This window comes from Hyla sarda, chromosome 9 (assembly GCF_029499605.1).
Source record: "Hyla sarda isolate aHylSar1 chromosome 9, aHylSar1.hap1, whole genome shotgun sequence".
Taxonomy (NCBI): Eukaryota; Metazoa; Chordata; class Amphibia; order Anura; family Hylidae; genus Hyla; species Hyla sarda.
This window is the reverse complement of record NC_079197.1, coordinates 35467210-35485470: the sequence shown is the minus strand read 5'-3', so window position 1 is coordinate 35485470 and position 18261 is coordinate 35467210. Positions and strand designations below refer to the sequence as shown.

Below are 18261 nucleotides of genomic sequence, written 5' to 3'. Positions count from 1 at the left end.
GGCAGATCACAAGCTGAGAAATATTCCATGCACACATGGCAAGTTGACACATCAGCAAAATATCACATCTATTACAGAAGCACTCCAGGTTGTTGTTTTTTTTTTGTTATTACCCAATCTCATACACACTCCCCATCACTATCCCTACAGGACACTGTCATCTGTTAATTCCAGAACAGCTGCATCCTTATTTTTTATTACTGTAACTGGGTCATGTGATCATCAGCCTGACTCACAGAAAAGCACAGTGTTTAATAGGTCAAAGGAAATGGTCTGTCCTGGGTCACCTGACTTCCTGTGAACTATCAGATCCCTTCTTGCAGCTCTCAGACTCCTCCTGATATAGTGGTGAAACACCTCGGCTGAGGCTGTATTCACACATTGGGCTTTATTTACTAAGGCTTTTTTGAGTAGATTTTGTAGGGTTTTTTGTGTCGCATGTGTCGTGTGCCAGAATTTCCAACAAAAAAAATCCAAAAACCCCTACTAAATCTCCTCTTTACTCAGAAAACCCTACTATCATAGCACCTTTCAGCAGCACAAGCACTTTACATGAATCGGCCATATATATGATTGCATAATAATGCTGCACCTCCTATCCCCACATTTTTTGTTGAGTGCCTTTTTGCCTTTTTAATATTATTATTCAGTGTTTATTATGTATTTTTCAATAAAATGTATTATATGTTTGGTAATCCAATTCTAGTTTTGTGTCTTTTTCGCTGTATATCTCATGTTATGTATGATTGGGGGGGGGGGGGGGCAGCGGCGGGTGTATGTATGATGTGTGTATCCATGATGTGTCTGTATGTATGATGTGTGTATACATATGATGTCTGTTTGGAAGTGGGATGTGTGTATGCATGTAAAGTATTATGCGAGGGTGGCAGCGGTGGGTGTATGTATGATATCTGTATGCATGATGTGTGTGTATGTATGTATAATGTGTGCATAATGTTGTATATAACAAACCTACTTGGGGAAATAAATCCCCTCAGGGATAACCCTGACTAAAGACCCCCAACTTGGGGGTCTTTAGTCAGGGTTACTCCTTGAGAGTCCTGCACCAAATGATGTGTGTATCCATGATGTGTCTGTATGTATGATGTGTGTATATATATGATGTGTGTTTGGAAATGTGATGTGTGTATGCATGTAATGTATGATGTAAGGTGGCAGCGGTGGGTGTATGTATGATATCTGTATACATGATGTGTATAATGTGTGCATATGTATGTGTATATGTATGATGCATGTGTATGTGTGATGTGTGTATGTATGGAATGTATGATATGGGGGGCAGCAGCAGGTGTATGTATGATACGTGTAAACATGAAGTGTGTGTATGTGTGATGTGTGTATATGTATGGAGTGCGTATGTGTGTATGTGGTGTCCCGGTACCGTATTTCATACCGTACCTTTGTAGAGGTCCCCATAGTCAGAGTCCCTAGGAACGTCGGGGTCCCTCTTCTATAGTTATCCCCTTGTCACCCCCTAGTTGGTTCATATTTATATAGAAATTCATATAAATATAAGTATAAATATGTATATATTCAAATGCCTACCTGTTCAGCATAGCAGGACCTGCGGGTCATGTGATTAGGTTCAGAACTCTGTGGTTTTGCTGAAGGACCTTTGGTGGTTCTCATAACATGTGATCAGTAGGACCTCCGCAGCTTGCAAGACAATTTACTAGGCCAAAGCCTTGCGGCCTCGGCCTATAACATAGCAGATACACTAAGCAATTCCCCGCTACTCACCGCAAGATCACTGGACCTACACGCACCCTTAAATCCAGCGGATCTCTGCTACAAAATCTCTGAGAAGCTAAATTGAGCTTATCTGATCCCAACCAACTGTCAATCGCTGCTCAGCTACATCTGTAGAGACTCTGTTATCTGGACTGTTACTATTGCTGCATGTACAGAAATTCTTCAGTAAAAGTTCCTGCAAGTTTTCAGATAACAGTGGTTGTGGACAATCCTTTATTCTACATTCACCTTTTGTTCTTGGGAAAGGTGGCAATAGGCCTATCAAGATTACCGTATTTAACCCCCACCTTGGCGTCACGAGTGACAAGGGTTAACAGCGCCCTTTATTATTCTGAACAGCAACACCCTAACTACCCTACACCCCACAAGGCTTTATCCCCCAAGGTTACCACATGTATGTATGTAATGTATGATGTAGGGTGGCAGCGGACGGTGTTTGTATGATATGTGTATGCATGATGTGTGTGTATGCATGAAGTGTGTGTATGTATGATGTGTGCATATGTATGATATGTGTATGTGTGTGTTACGTCGAGCGCTCCGGGTCCCCGTTCCTCCCCGGAGCGCTCGCCTCATCCTCGTTGCTGCAGCGCCCCGGTCAGATCCACTGACCGGGTGCGCTGCGGTACCGCCTCCAGCCGGGATGCGATTCGCTATGCGGGTGGCACCCGCTCGCGATGCGCACCCCGGCTCCCGTACCTGACTCGCTCTCCGTCGGTCCTGTCCCGGCGCGCGCGGCCCCCGCTCCCTAGGGCGCGCGCGCGCCGGCTCTCTGCGATTTAAAGGGCCAGTGCACCAATGATGGTGCCTGGTCCAATCTTCCCAATTACCTTGATTAGTTTCCACTTGTGCACTTCCTACTTATACCTCACTTCCCCTGCACTCCCTTGCCGGATCTTGTTGCCCTTGTGCCTAGTGAAAGCGTTCCCTTGTGTGTTCCTAGCCTGTGTTCCAGACCTCCTGCCGTTGCCCCTGACTACGATCCTTGCTGCCTGCCCCGACCTTCTGCTACGTCCGACCTTGCTTCTGTCTGCTCCCTTGTACCGCGCCTATCTTCAGCAGCCAGAGAGGTTGAGCCGTTGCTAGTGGATACGACCTGGTCACTACCGCCGCAGCAAGTCCATCCCGCTTTGCGGCGGGCTCTGGTGAAAACCAGTAGTGACTTAGTACCGGTCCACTAGCACGGTCCACGCCAATCCCTCTCTGGCACAGAGAATCCACCTCCTGCCAGCCGGCATCGTGACAGTGTGATATGTGTATGTTTGTAATGTGTGATGTGGGGGGGCAGTGGCGGGTGTATGTATGATATGTGTATGGATGATGTGTGTGTATGGATGATGTGTGTGTATGATGGTAATGATAAAGGAGAGAAATCACCCCAAAATTTGTAACCCAATTTCTCTTGAGTAAGGAAATACCTAATATGTGGATGTAAAGTGCTCTGTGGGTGCACTAGAGGGCTTAGAAGGGAAGGAGTGACAATGGGATTTTGGAGAGTGAGTTTTTCTGAAAAGTTTTTTTTTTTTGGGGGGGGGGGGCATGTCACATTTAGGAAGCCCCTATGGTGCCAGAACAGCAAAAAAAAAAAACAACATGGCATACTATTTTGGAAACTACATCCCTTGAGGAATGTAACAAGGGGTACAGTGTGCCCTAACACCCCACAGGTATTTGACAACTTTTCTTTAAATTCGGATGAGTAAATGAATTTTTTTTTCTTTACTAAAATGCTGGTTTTCCCCCAAATATTACATTTTTACAAGGGGTAATAGGAGAAAATGCCCCATCTCCATTTACAAGGGGTGATAGGAGATGTAACCCCATCTCTTCTGAGTACGGAAATACCCCATGTGTGAATGTAATGTGCTCTGCGGGCGCACTACAATGCTCAGAAGAGAAGGAGCCACATTGAGCTTTTGGAGAGAGAATTTGGTTGGAATAGAAGTCAGGGGCCATGTGCGTTTACAAAGCCCCCGTGGTGCCAGAACAGTGGACCCCCCACATGGAACCCCATTTTAGAAACTACACCCCTCACAGAATTTAATTTGGGGTGCAGTGAGCATTTACACCCCACTTACACCCCTTTATCCCAGTAGGGAATTTAGAATATCTGTACTACTGGCAGAACTATTTTGTTTTTCCAGTTTATTTCCGGAAGATTGAAGTCTCCCATAATGATAACTTCTCCTTTCATTGTGATTTTAGCTGTTTCTTCAACTAGTAGATCATCTAATTCTTTAACTTGGCCAGGTGGTCTTTATATCACACCTACACGAGTTACCATCTGATTACCAAACTGTAATGTAAACCAAACTGACTATGTTTGGCTCACTAACTTGTATTAGGTTAGATTTTATGCTTTCTTTCAAATATAGGACCACTCCTCCTCCTTTCTTGCCTTCTCTGTCTCTTCTGTATAAAGAGTACCCTGGTATGGATATGTCCTAGTCATTACTTTCATTAAACCATGTCTCAGTAACAGCCACTAAATCGCCCTTGGTTCTTAAGTACCAGGACGTCAGGGCGTACCCGTACGCCCGTGGTCCTTAAGGGGTTAAAGAGAACAGATCCTAAAATGTTTGTCTGGCAGGTTCTGGGGAGACGAATTGTGGATGGAAGAATTGACATGACGTCTGGGCCAGATGGAGAAGAAAAAGAAAAGTGATCGACTCCAATTAGAGAAGACATCACCTGAAACTGTATATAATCACTTATATGGTCTGTAGAGCCTGTGTAGAGCTGGGGTCACTACTATATGTTCCATGTATGGGGGGGATATTAGCCTTTGCATAGTGGTTTTATTCAGTATCAATATGGTAATATTATCCCGTCATTATATGGTGTCAATGGTATTGGTCATATTATAGCAGTATTATTTGACCCTTGTATAGTGGTGTTATTGGTGATACTGGTCTGTGTATAGTGGTTTTATTGCTGATTCTGGTCTGTGTACTGTGGTTTTATTGGCGATTCTGTTCTGTGTACAGTGGTTATATTTAGTATCAGCATGATAATATTATCTTGTCTCTATATGATGGTAATGATAGTGATCATGGTGTGGTGCAATTATTTGTACCTTGTATAGTGGGGAAAAACAGGAGAATACTGCAGCACACTGCTAGCACAAAGATACAGATAAAGCATGAAATGCTATATTGCTACAATGCAAAATGAATAGACTGAGGTACTTAGCTCACAATTTGGCGGCCAAATAGTTTGGACCATCCCACCCTGATAAGGTGACCTCATTGGGATGGACCTTACCTTGTATAGTGGTGATAATGATCTCTGTGTAGTGGTTTTGTTCAGTATCAGTATGGTAATATTATCCCGTCATTATATGGTGGTAATGGTAGTGGTCATAGTGTCGCAGTATTATCTGTCCCTTGTATAGTGGTATAATTGGTGATATATGTCTGTGTACAGTGGTATGAATGGTGATATTGGTCTTTGTACAGTGGTATTAATGGTGATATTGGTCTTTGTACAGTGGTATTAATTGTGATATTGGTCTGTGTATAGTGGTGTTAATTGTGATCTTGGTCTGTGTATAGAGGTGTTAATTGTAATCTTGGTCTGTGTATAGAGGTGTTAATTGTAATCTTGGTCTGTGTATAGAGGTGTTAATTGTGATATTGGTCTGTGTATAGAGGTGTTAATGGTCATATTTGTCTGTGTATAGTGGTGTTATTGGTGATACTGGTCTGTGTACAATGGTTTTATTCAGTATTAGTATAGCCGTACTATACCGTCACTATATGATTCACTATACTCCAGGTTAGAAAAATGTATCCCCTATCCAAAGAATAGGGGATAGGTGTTGAAACGGGGGGGGGGGGGGGGGGGGGGGCAGTTTTCTGGGCTTGCCTCGGGTGCAAAAGGAGCTAGAGGACTTGCTCTAAGGACTTGTCTTTCGCTTATTACGTATGTGAATACAAATTATATTCAGTAAGCTTCTTGCAAATGTTTTCTTGTAAACCTGACTCATTGCTTCCACTGAAGCTTCTATTGTTTACTCAGTGACATGGATTTTCACATGGAATAGTGGAAAGATGGAAATATGAGCCAGAAGTCACCACCAGTAATGTGTAATTCTTTCACAGTGTAGTGATACATAAAAAGGTAATACTATATGCTGTTGTGTATGTTCCTGGTTGTGGTTCAGTCTTTAACAATCTTGGATCTGTAACATTAAAACGGTGTTGCATATATTGAATGTAGTCCACACTTTCAAATATGCCACACAGTCATACAAAAGCACCAAAAGAAGTATAGAACTGGCACTATTCACAGAAGCAATTGCCCTGGTTGGTCTGATGTAGTCACCTGTCTATAGTGTTGCTCAGCTGATAAAACCTAAGAAATTCCTTGTAGAAAGTTGATGGTAGCGCCAGTGTGATAGCCTGGGGGAGTAGGGTATATGGGGTGTAGCTGTGCAGTGACTAAAGGGTGCTTGTTAACCCTTGCTATTCGTGACGCCAGGGTGTGGGCTCCTCAGTAATGCTTGTCCTACCGCCACCCTTCCCAAGAGGGATAGGGAGGTAGATACTAATGGAATGTCCACAACCGGAGAGTTTTCTGAAACAGGTGTAACTTTTACTGAAGATTTTATGCAAGCTTCATAACAGGAACAGTCTCTATACATACAACTGCTTTCTTGGAAATTGACAAAGGTTGGGACTTTAGCAATTTAGAGTCTTTAAGGTAATATGCGCTGTTCCACTGGATTTAGGGGATTTAGTTGCGGTCCAGTAGTCATGCTAGATTTAGTGGGGAGTAAATTAGAACTCACGGTTTAGTTCAGCTGAGGCCGGTAGGTTTTCAGGCCTAGCGTGTCTTTGCAAGCTGCGCAGATCCATCCTGCTAGTCCGACATCCACGAGAGCAGCAACCCAAGAGAGCGATAATTGGCTACAGCTCCCTTATATGGGCAGGGGCTGGACTAGAGCTAATTGGTCCAATACTTGTGTCAATCACCATTACAAAGGATTATGGGCAACATGTGACCCAAGGACCTCCAAAGGTCCTCCAACATACCATAGAGAATATTAACATGGTCACATGACCGAAGGTCCTGCGACGCTAAACAAGGTAAGTACTATACATTATATTAAATATATATATTTTTTAAATATATACATTTATGAGCATCGTAGAATTAGAGTAAAGGAGAGGCGACTAGGGGCTGTCCCTCCTGGGGGGACCCTACCTGAGCGTAGTTACTCTGACTTTGGGGACCACCACACTAGGTATGGTATGCAATACGGTACCGGGACACCACACCAGCACTGTGGGCACCAGCCAAGCAGCCATTTGCTCAGGTCCAGTAAAAGTAGTGGCAGCCATGTGCCGAGGCCTATTACAAATAGCAGCAGCCATGTGCACAGGCCCATTATTAGTAGTAGCAGCCATCTGTCTGGTACTAGTAGCAGCATCAGCAAGCCAGAGTTGTCCATCTCCTCCAGGGGATATGTTGTTTTGGATAATACAGTCATTGTGGACTGGTTGGCTTGTTCTCTGTCATCTTAGAAGAGGGAAGACTCCAATGCTTTGACATTGAGCCAGGTATCAGTGGGTTTCTCCTCTACAGTTACTTGGAGCAGTAAAATAAACATTTCTTCCCATTCCATTCTCTCTGTTATTGCTGCGCTCTTTTAGTGGGGTCCCATTTTTTCCTCAGAAGAGATAACACCCCGAGTGCTAAGGACAATGGTAGTGATGGAGGAGGAGGAGTTGTGTGAGGACAGTCAACTTTTGGAGTGTGTTGCAGAAGTGGTTCAGGGACTGGTGGTGGGCATGGCTATAGTGGCAGTTATGAGGGTAGATATGATGGGGGGGGCAAGGAGCGTATAAAACATCAGAACAGATAGAGAGGAGTTGAGGGGAAGGTTGGGAGAACTATTATAGGTTTGGACAGGACATAGGAACTAGATGACGAGCAGGTGCAGGAGGATAGTGGTAGTACTGGCAACGATAGAGAACTGAGCCAAGATAGAGCCAGAATATCCGTAAAACATTCCAGGGGTAGGCCTGCTGGTACGGTTATCTCAGGAGTAGGTGACACTGCTGCTGCATTTATAGGCTCCAGAAAAAAGTCTGCCAGAGGGGAAAGCACTGTTGGGCTGTGGTGCACATACTAGTTCTGTATGGTACTCTGTCGAATGTACAGTGAATGGCGATGTGTACAGTACAGTATGCCCTGCCACTCAGTACTGGATCAGGGAGTCCAGCTGTTAACAGGAGTCCCTGCTCCTGTGCATACATACCATGGTGCACTACCGTACAGCAATAGCAAGCTGCCAAGCATGTTGGTGGCCACTATATCTGTATTTCTCAATAAGCTCTGTTGCAGGAGTGCCTCTGAGAAGCGCAGTTTATTCCCTTCATTCCGGATTCACATGCACCTGCCAGTCACAATTAGCATCCTCATAAAAATCCCTAATAAAAGTGTAAATGCCACGTGCCCCTATAACAGCATTAGCGATATAATGATTAACAGTGACAGCTACAAGCCTTATAACTGTGCAAACACATACATGTTAGAAGTGGAGCTTGTGACTTTACTTCTCTGTTCCACTACCAGACCTTCGTATGCAAGCTCATGTATATATGTATTGTGCAGAACTTTATAACTAGGTTAGGTTTAGGAACCCTGGCTACAGCATTCCAATATTCCTCACTTGTATTCCTTAAACTTGTATGAAATTTCATGTCCCTCAATCCAGCTAGTCCAGCATTTCAGACCTACTTGAAAGTATGCACCAGCCGAAGAGGTCACAGTGGTCACCTAGGATCACATAGTTTACATGCTGTCAAGCAGAAAGTAATTAACGAGATGAACAACCCCCCCCCCCCCCCCCCCCCACAAATCGCCCAAAACAGAGAATCCCCTTTCTGCTTTAGAGATGGTGCTATAGCCAGTTTTATGGCAGCCTTGGGGATACTGACTGACAATGTGTAAATGTGCAGTACACTACAATACACAAACATTTGCTTACCACTATCAGACTAGCAAACAACATGAGTCGGTATTTTCCTTTCCTTGTATACACAGAGCAATGGTGGGGACTTATCAATGTGTGTTTTTAAAACTAACTTACCAAGCTCAACTTACGGTATGTTTGTGTTCCCCTAATTTATCAAAAGGCACACACAACGTGAAGTTGTTGTGAGCAATATTTGTAAGTGGAAATATTGCTGGTATTGGTTTGCAACATTTGGAGAAAAGTAGCACACGATAAATTCACAACCCCTGCAAAGTCAAAGGGTCGCAAAGACATGTAAAATGCTTGAAAAATTCCCCCCAATTTGTTATTACAAAAGCACCTATCCTTTAAACATATTCACATGTCCTGTTCTGTAAAGAAAACTTTTTGACAGTCTACTCCTTGTTATGACAGCAGTGTATAGATAACAGAGGATCTGCTACCATTCACAATAGATAAGGCTCAGAGCTCAGCCTCCTCCTCCCTGCACAATGACCTCAGGTCACATAGCATGCCTACAAAACTCTCAGTAAATTGTGCCCCTGCCTAAGGGGCTTGTAATATAAGGTTAGCCAGTACTGAGTAAGAATTACAGACAGGATAATAGGGCAATTAAAGAGGTATTCCGGGCAAAAACATTTTATCCCCTATCCAAAGGATAGAGGAAAAGATGTCTGATCGTGGGGGTCCCACCGCTGGGACCCCCCGCAATCTCTCTGCAGCACCAGCATTCTATGCGGGAGCTGCGTCTCCAGTTTTGGAAACCTCCAGGTTTCCGGGACGTGACGTCACGCCACACCCCCTCCATTCATGTCTATGGGAGAGGGGTGTGCCAGAAAGTTAAACAGATTTTTAAACTACTTCTATTTAAAAATCGTAATCCTTCCAGAACTTATCAGCTGCTGTATGCTCCAGAGGAGATGTATAATTATTTTCAGTCTGACCACAGTGCTCTCTGCTGACACCTCTGTCCATGTCAGGAACTGTCCAGAGCAGGATAGGTTTTGCTATGGGGAGTTCCTGACATGGACAGAGGTGGCAGCAGAGAGCACTGTGGTCAGACAGAAAAGAACTAGCATGCCAAGTACACAGGACCTCCGCACCAGTACCCCACTCGGTACAGTCTACTATTTGGGTATCCTTTTTGGACCTGATGAAGGCAGGAGCCTATGGCCGAAATGCGTTGTCCTTATTGAAATAAAATGTACGTTGTCTTGTGCTGACCTGAATCTTTAACACGTCAAGTTTGTGTGCAGCGCCTCCTAGACCAATTTTTTGTTTGTATTTTACACTTAAAGGGGTACTACGGTTTAAAATTATTTTTTTTTTTAATCAACTGGTGCCAGAAAGTTAAACAGATTTGTAAATTACTTCTATTAAAAAATCTTTACCCTTCCAGTACTTTTTAGCAGCAGTATGCTACAGAGGAAATTGTTTCCTTTTTGAATTTCTTTTTTGTCTTGTCCACAGTGCTCTCAGCTGACACCTGATGCCCGTATCAGGAACTGTCCAGAGCAGGAGAAAATCCCATTGCAAACCTATGCTGCTCTGGACAGTTTCTGACACGGACAGAGGTGTCAGCAGAGAGCACTGTGGACAAGATGAAAAATAAATTAACCCCTTAACGACGCAGGACGTATATTTACGTCCTGCGCCGGCTCCCGCGATATGAAGCGGGATCGCGCCGCGATCCCGCATCATATCGCGTGGGTCCCGGCGCTAATCAACGGCCGGGACCCGCGGCTAATACCACACATCGCCGATCGCGGCGATGTGCGGTATTAACCCTTTAGAAGCGGCGGTCAAAGCTGACCACCGCTTCTAAAGTGAAACTGAAAGTATCCCGGCTGCTCAGTCGGGGCTGTTCGGGACCGCCGCGGTGAAATCGCGGCGTCCCCGAACAGCTGATCGGACACCGGGAGGGCTCTTACCTGCCTCCTCGGTGTCCCGATCGACGAATGACTGCTCCGTGCCTGAGATCCACGCAGGAGCAGTCAAGCGCCGATAATGCTGATCACAGGCGTGTTAATACACGCCTGTGATCAGGATGAGAGATCAGTGTGTGCAGTGTTATAGGTCCCTATGGGACCTATAACACTGCAAAAAAAAAGTTAAAAAAAAGTGTTAATAAAGGTCATTTAACCCCTTCCCTAATAAAAGTTTGAATCACCCCCCTTTTCCCATAAAAAAAATAAAACAGTGTAAAAAAAAATAAAAATAAACATATGTGGTATCGCCGCATGCGTAAATGTCCGAACTATAAAAATATATCATTAATTAAGCCGTACGGTCAATGGCGTACGCGCAAAAAAATTCCAAAGTCCAAAAAAGCGTATTTTGGTAACTTTTTATAACATTAAAAAATGAATAAAAAGTGATCAAAATGTCAGATCAAAACAAAAATCATACCAATAAAAACTTCAGATCACGGCGCAAAAAATGAGTCCTCATACCGCCCCGTACGTGGAAAAATAAAAAAGTTATAGGGGTCAGAAGATGACATTTTTAAACGTATAAATTTTCCTGCATGTAGTTATGATTTTTTCCAGAAGTGCGGCAAAATCAAACCTATATAAGTAGGGTATCATTTTAACCGTATGGACCTACAGAATAATGATAAGGTGTAATTTTTACCAAAATATGCACTGCGTAGAAACAGAAGCCCCCAAAAGTTACAAAATGGCGGGTTTTTTTCGATTTTGTCGCACAATGATTTTTTTTTCCGTTTCGCCGTGCATTTTTCGGTAAAATGACTAATGTCACTGCAAAGTAGAATTGGCGATGCAAAAAATAAGCCATAATATGGATTTTTAGGTGGAAAATTGAAAGGGTTATGATTTTTAAAAGGTAAGGAGGAAAAAACGAAAGTGCAAAAACGGAAAAACCCTGAGTCCTTAAGGGGTTAAAAAAGAAAACTATTTCCTCTGTAGCATACAGCCGCTAAAAAGTACTGGAAGGGTAAAGATTTTTTAATAGAAGTTATTTACAAATATCCAGTAAGAAGAAAATAGAGCAAGAAAAAAATATAAGGGGTAGACGGCACCGGTAAACCGCACTGTGTGAGCTAGAGCAATATAATAAAACAGGTGTTGCTAATGAGCCAAACCCTGTATAGGCTAGGGGAAACCAAAAAGGTGCTCTCGTTCTTAAAGTTCTTAGTACAATGTAACAAGGAGAAGAGAAAAGAAACTGAACGGAGCACTCACATTCTTGACCTGTATCCAAAGGCTGGAAAAGCCGACTTCAGTTGCGGTCTTCCATTTGCGGGGAGGCAATAGATGGTACGGGGGGAGTCTCAGACATCAGCCATGGACCGCATCACGCCCACTGGCGCTTTGTCAGGCCTGACGAAGCGCCAGTGGGCGTGATACGGTTCGTGGCCTGCGTTTGAGACCCCCCCCCCCCCCCCCCCGTACCATTTACTGCCTCCCCGCAAATGGAAGACCGCAACTGAAGTCGGCTTTTCCTGCCTTTGGATCCAGGTCAAGAACGTGAGTGCTCCGTTCAGTTTCTTTTCTCTTCTCCTTGTTACATTTAATTTACAAATCTGTTTAACTTTCTGGCACCAGTACATAAAAAAAAAAAAAAAAAAGGTTTCCACCGGAGTACCCCTTTAAGTCAGGGCCCTCTTCAATACAAGGATCCAGGGAAGCTGCAACTAGCGGCATGGCTGCTGAAAGGTATGCTCTAGAACAGAACAGTTTTCAAGCGGAGTACCCCTTTAAGAACATGGCGACAGGTGTTTATATGTAAGCCGAAATAAACTGGCATATGTCAACAAACAAAGGTGCTCCAGCTCACCACCGCGTAGCAGTGCTCGGATCTATGCCCGGCAGGACATTCCAAAGCAGAACAAACAAACGATGATCCAGCACTTGCAAAAACGAAGTAGCTTTATTGAAGATCACTGTACACGGATAAAACCAACCATATCATCAGACGCGTTTCGAGCGCATGCGCTCTTCTTCGGCGGTCACCGAAGAAGAGCGCATGCGCTCGAAACGCGTCTGATGATATGGTTGGTTTTATCCGTGTACAGTGATCTTCAATAAAGCTACTTCGTTTTTGCAAGTGCTGGATCATCGTTTGTTTGCTCTGATGTGTCAACTAACCACTGGCAACTATGTGAGATCAAGCCGTAAATGCATTGTATTATAGATCATAGTTATAACTAGATAAGCATAGTTTTGCATCTGCAAACTGAAGAACACAACGCACCGCAAAGCTTTCTATTATAGATCTCCAGTCTTAGTGTGTTGTCATCGAGACCCCATAAAATCCTGAGTGACAATGGCCTTACGATTGTCATAGTAACCCCAAACAAACCCAACAAAGACTTTAACATTCCTAATATCACAATGAATTCTTCTGATCTGGGTCCTTGTGGTTTTCATTTCTTTCAGGAGCAGACAGGGTGTGGACTGTAGATACATATGTATTGCTCCCCTGTATCTCAGGATAGCCCAGGGTGGCGCAGGTTATATATACATCCTGCTCACTCTATATTGGTGTATCCTTTTATGTACACATCTATATTTCTACTTATCTTCTTATGTGCGCACAAGGGTGTGTACTATACTCCTTGTATGAGATTTAGACTGATATTTATCTTATGTCATCATCCGTGCCTACAGTAATGGCCATATATACTGTATATACTACATACCTAATATATTCTTGGCTGTCACGTTTACCGTAAGGGGTAGTTGTTACTGTAGACTTCACTAAAAGACATGTTACAGGTAGGTGTGAATGACTTCAATAACCAACCTCCCTCCCCTGGGTGTGATCCCCCCCCCCCCCCCACCTTCTTAGCTCCGTCTCTATAAAGGGCCCAGGATACACAGAGATGTGCTCACAACTCTCTAAGGATCTGTCTGAAGCAAGGTACAGTAGGCTGATGTTCCCCAATATACTACTTAGATTACCTGTGTCTTGTGTCATGGCGCGGTGCCATAAGTCACTTATCCGGTGAATCACTTTATTAATCACTCACGTAAATTATTATTATTATTACTAAAATTATATAGAATTAATATAAGTAAGTTTGCTACTTTTTTGTTCTGTTTATATTACCATAATATATTACATTATAGTAATTGTACTTCACTTTTATTTATGACAAAATAATAATTATTATTATTATTATTACTAAAATTACGGTAAATAGAATTAATATAAGTAAGTTTGCTACTTTTTTGTTCTGTTTATATTACCATAATATATTACATTATGGTAATTGTACTTCACTTTTATTTATGACAAAATAATAATAATTATTATTATTACTAAAATTACGGTAAATAGAATTAATATAAGTAAGTTTGCTAGTTTTTTGTTCTGTTTATATTACCATAATATGTTACATTATGGTAATTGTACGTCACTTTTATTTATGACAAAATTATTATTATTATTATTATTACTAAAATTAGATAGAATTAATATAAGTACGTTTGCTACTTTTTTGTTCTGTTTATATTACCATAATATATTACATTATGGTAATTGTACTTCACTTTTATTTATGACAAAATAATAATAATTATTATTATTATTATTATTACTAAAATTACGGTAAATAGAATTAATATAAGTACGTTTGCTAGTTTTTTGTTCTGTTTATATTGCCATAATATGTTACATTATGGTAATTGTACGTCACTTTTATTTATGACAAAATTATTATTATTATTATTATTACAAAAATTAGATAGAATTAATATAAGTACGTTTGCTACTTTTTTGTTCTTTTTATATTACTATAATATATTATATTATGGTAATTGTACTTCACTTTTATTTATGACAAAGTCTGAACAAATTTTAATTGATTAGTTTAATTTTATTGTTTATTTTATCACATGACCTTGTATTGTCTTTCATTTGCTATGACATCCTAATTATATTACTGTATCTTTTAATGGTAAAGACGCAGTTTGTTTGCATTTCAATAGAAGCTTCTTGTAACTTCTGCATTTATAACAATAACCAAATCATTTAGTTCATGTGGCTTATGTAGCACCAACATATCCTATAGCAATGTACAAGGATTGTGAACACTCACAGGGCCTGTCCACAATCTAAGTTCTACATTCTAGGGCAAATGTCATAGGAAGCCGAATAAACTATTTGGCTGGTTTCATAAGAATGTAATATGGACACATTTATATACTTATATATATATATATTTATATACCGTATTTTTCGCCGTATAAGACGCACTTTTTCTTCCCCAAAACTGGGGGGGGGGAAAGTCGGTGCGTCTTATACGGCGAATACACCCCTATCGTGGCGGCAGCCAACGGCTGTCCGGGCATGCTGGGAGTTGTAGTTTTGCAACATCTGAAGGTCCGCAGGTTGAAGACCACTATTGGGTTCAAAATCTTTATTTTTTTAGATTTTGCCCCTAAAAATTGGGTGCGTCTTATACGCCGGTGCGTCCTATAGGACGAAAAATGACTGCGAGTCCCAGCCTGACCGCGGGTCTGATGACCCAAAGTGACACATGTCCATATTACCCTCATGTGAAACCGGTCTGTTTATAGAGAATTAATGTAAGGCTGGGTTCACTTGGTTAATTTTATTCTCTGCTTTTCATTGTGATTTGAAGGTCAAAGGAAACAACAGATGCGAGAAATCACATGTGGTTTTACTCCGAATCTAGTTTTGTGATTCGGATTTTAGCAGTATAATTTTAACAGATTAAAGGGGTTATCCAGGAAAAAACATTTTTTTTTATATATCAACTGGCTCCAGAAAGTTAAACAGATTTGTAAATTACTTCTATTAAAAATCTTAATCCTTTCAGTACTTATGAGCTTCTGAAGTTGAGTTGTTCTTTTCTGTCTAAGTGCTCTCTGATGACACGTGTCTCGGGAACTGCCCAGTTTAGAAGAGGTTTGCTATGGGGATTTTCTTCTAAACTGGGCGGTTCCCGAGACACGTGTCATCAGAGAGCACTTAGACAGAAAAGAACAACTCAACTTCAGAAGCTCATAAGTACTGAAAGGATTAAGATTTTTTAATAGAAGTAATTTACAAATCGGTTTAACTTTCTGGAGCCAGTTGATATAATAAAAAAAAAAGTTTTTTCCTGGATAACCCCTTTAACCCCTTAACGACCCAGGACGTATATTTACGTCCTGCGCCGGCTCCCGCGATATGAAGCGGGATCGCGCCGCGATCCCGCATCATATCGCGTCGGTCCCGGCGCTAATCAACGGCCGGGACCCGCGGCTAATACCACACATTGCCGATCGCGGCGATGTGCGGTATTAACCCTTTAGAAGCGGCGGTCAAAGCTGACCACCGCTTCTAAAGTGAAAGTGAAAGTGACCCGGCTGCTCAGTCGGGCTGTTCGGGACCGCCGCGGTGAAATCGCGGCGTCCCGAACAGCTGATCGGACACCGGGAGGGCTCTTACCTGCCTCCCCGGTGTCCGATCGACGAATGACTGCTCCGTGCCTGAGATCCAGGCAGGAGCAGTCAAGCGCCGATAATGCTGATCACAGGCGTGTTAATGCACGCCAGTGATCAGCATTAGAGATCAGTGTGTGCAGTGTTATAGGTCCCTATGGGACCTATAACACTGCAAAAAAAATGTAAAAAAAAAGTGTTAATAAAGGTCATTTAACCCCTTCCCTAATAAAAGTTTGAATCACCCCCCTTTTCCCATAAAAAAAATAAAACAGTGTAAAAAAAATAAAAAATAAACATATGTGGTATCGCCGCGTGCGTAAATGTCCGAACTATAAAAATATATCATTAATTAAGCCGTACGGTCAATGGCGTACGCGCAAAAAAATTCCAAAGTCCAAAAAAGCGTATTTTGGTCACTTTTTATATCATTAAAAAATGAATAAAAAGTGATCAAAAAGTCCGATCAAAACAAAAATCATACCGATAAAAACTTCAGATCACGGCGAAAAAAATGAGTCCTCATACCGCCCCGTACGTGGAAAAATAAAAAAGTTATAGGGGTCGGAAGATGACATTTTTAAACGTATAAATTTTCCTGCATGTAGTTATGATTTTTTCCAGAAGTGCGACAAAATCAAACCTATATAAGTAGGGTATCATTTTAACCGTATGGACCTACAGAATAAAGATAAGGTGTAATTTTTACCGAAATATGCACTGCGTAGAAACGAAAGCCCCCAAAAGTTACAAAATGGCGTTTTTTTTTCGATTTTGTCGCACAATGATTTTTTTTTCCGTTTCGCCGTGCATTTTTGGGTAAAATGACTAATGTCACTGCAAAGTAGAATTGGCGACGCAAAAAATAAGCCATAATATGGATTTTTAGGTGGAAAATTGAAAGGGTTATGATTTTTAAAAGGTAAGGAGGAAAAAACGAAAGTGCAAAAACGGAAAAACCCTGAGTCCTTAAGGGGTTAAGCTAATTTCATCATTTGAAAAAAAATTCACATTTACTTTTATAACCAGCGCCTCACCTGTCCTCAGGTTGTATGTGGTATTACAACTCAGCTCCATTCACCTCAATGGCACTGAGCTGCAATTCCCGTCGGACAGTGGTCTCCAACCTGAGGACCTCCAGATGTTGCAAAACTACAACTCCCAGCATGCCCGAACAGCCGTTGGCTGTTCGGGCATGCTGGGAGTTGTAGTTTTGTAACATCTGGAGGTCTGCAGGTTGGAGACCACTGCCCTAGGACAAGAGTGGTGTTGCTTGTGGATGAAAGCAGCTATGTTGTTTTTTTCTAATTCTGGATATCCCCTTCAAAAAGCCTATAAAACCTGGGGAGAACATACAAACTCTTTGTAGATATAGGGGGACATTTAGCAAGGGCGGTGTGAATGTAAGCATACATTTTGTAGGGTTATGCTTTCACAGAACCCCATGTAAATTTAAAGGATATACCTAGAGACCACATATTTATTCCCAAATTGTAATATTCATGCACCACAGTGAGGTGCTGGATTACATAGTAAGCGGTACACCAGCAAACATGAACATTGGGGTTATCCAGGAATGGATAAACAGAGCTAATTTCTTTTTTTTTTTTTTTTTTTTAAACAAATAAATAAAAATAAAAAAAAACAGCACCATGTCTGTCCTCAGGTTGTGTGTGGTATAACAACTTGGCTCTATTCACTTCAATGGAAATGAGCTGCAATACCACGCACAACCTGAAGACACCAGTGTTGCTGTTTTTGGATGAAATTAGTAGAGATGAGTGAACTTACAGTAAATTCGATTCGTCACAAACTTCTCGGCTCGGCAGTTGATGACTTAGCCTGCATAAATTAGTGCTCCCGTGGGCTGGAAAAGGTGGATACAGTCCTAGGAGAATCTTTCCTAGGACTGTATCCACCTTTTCCAGCCCACTGGAGCACCTGAAAGCTGAACTCATTTATGCAGGATAAGTCATCAACTGCCGAGCCGAGAAGTTCGTGACGAATCGAATTTACTGTAAGTTCGCTCATCTCTAGAAATTAGCTCTATTTTTGCAATCCTGGACAGCCCCGTTAACAAGGTAT

The 18261-nt window shown here is 42.0% G+C and overlaps 1 protein-coding gene across 2 annotated transcripts in view; it reads left to right on the top strand.

Moving 5' to 3' along the window:
• The window catches only part of LOC130290786 (keratin, type I cytoskeletal 18-like), a 125813-nt gene that overhangs the window by 70205 nt on the left and 37347 nt on the right, over nt 1–18261 (top strand). The window contains exon 1 of one of the 2 annotated variants that reach the window (XM_056538855.1): nt 13550–13645. The exons of the other annotated variant lie outside the window; for it this stretch is intronic. The gene's annotated coding sequence lies outside the window, so the exon portion shown is untranslated. Of the gene's footprint in view, nt 1–13549; nt 13646–18261 lie in introns of those variants that run through there. 2 annotated transcript variants of the gene reach the window in all.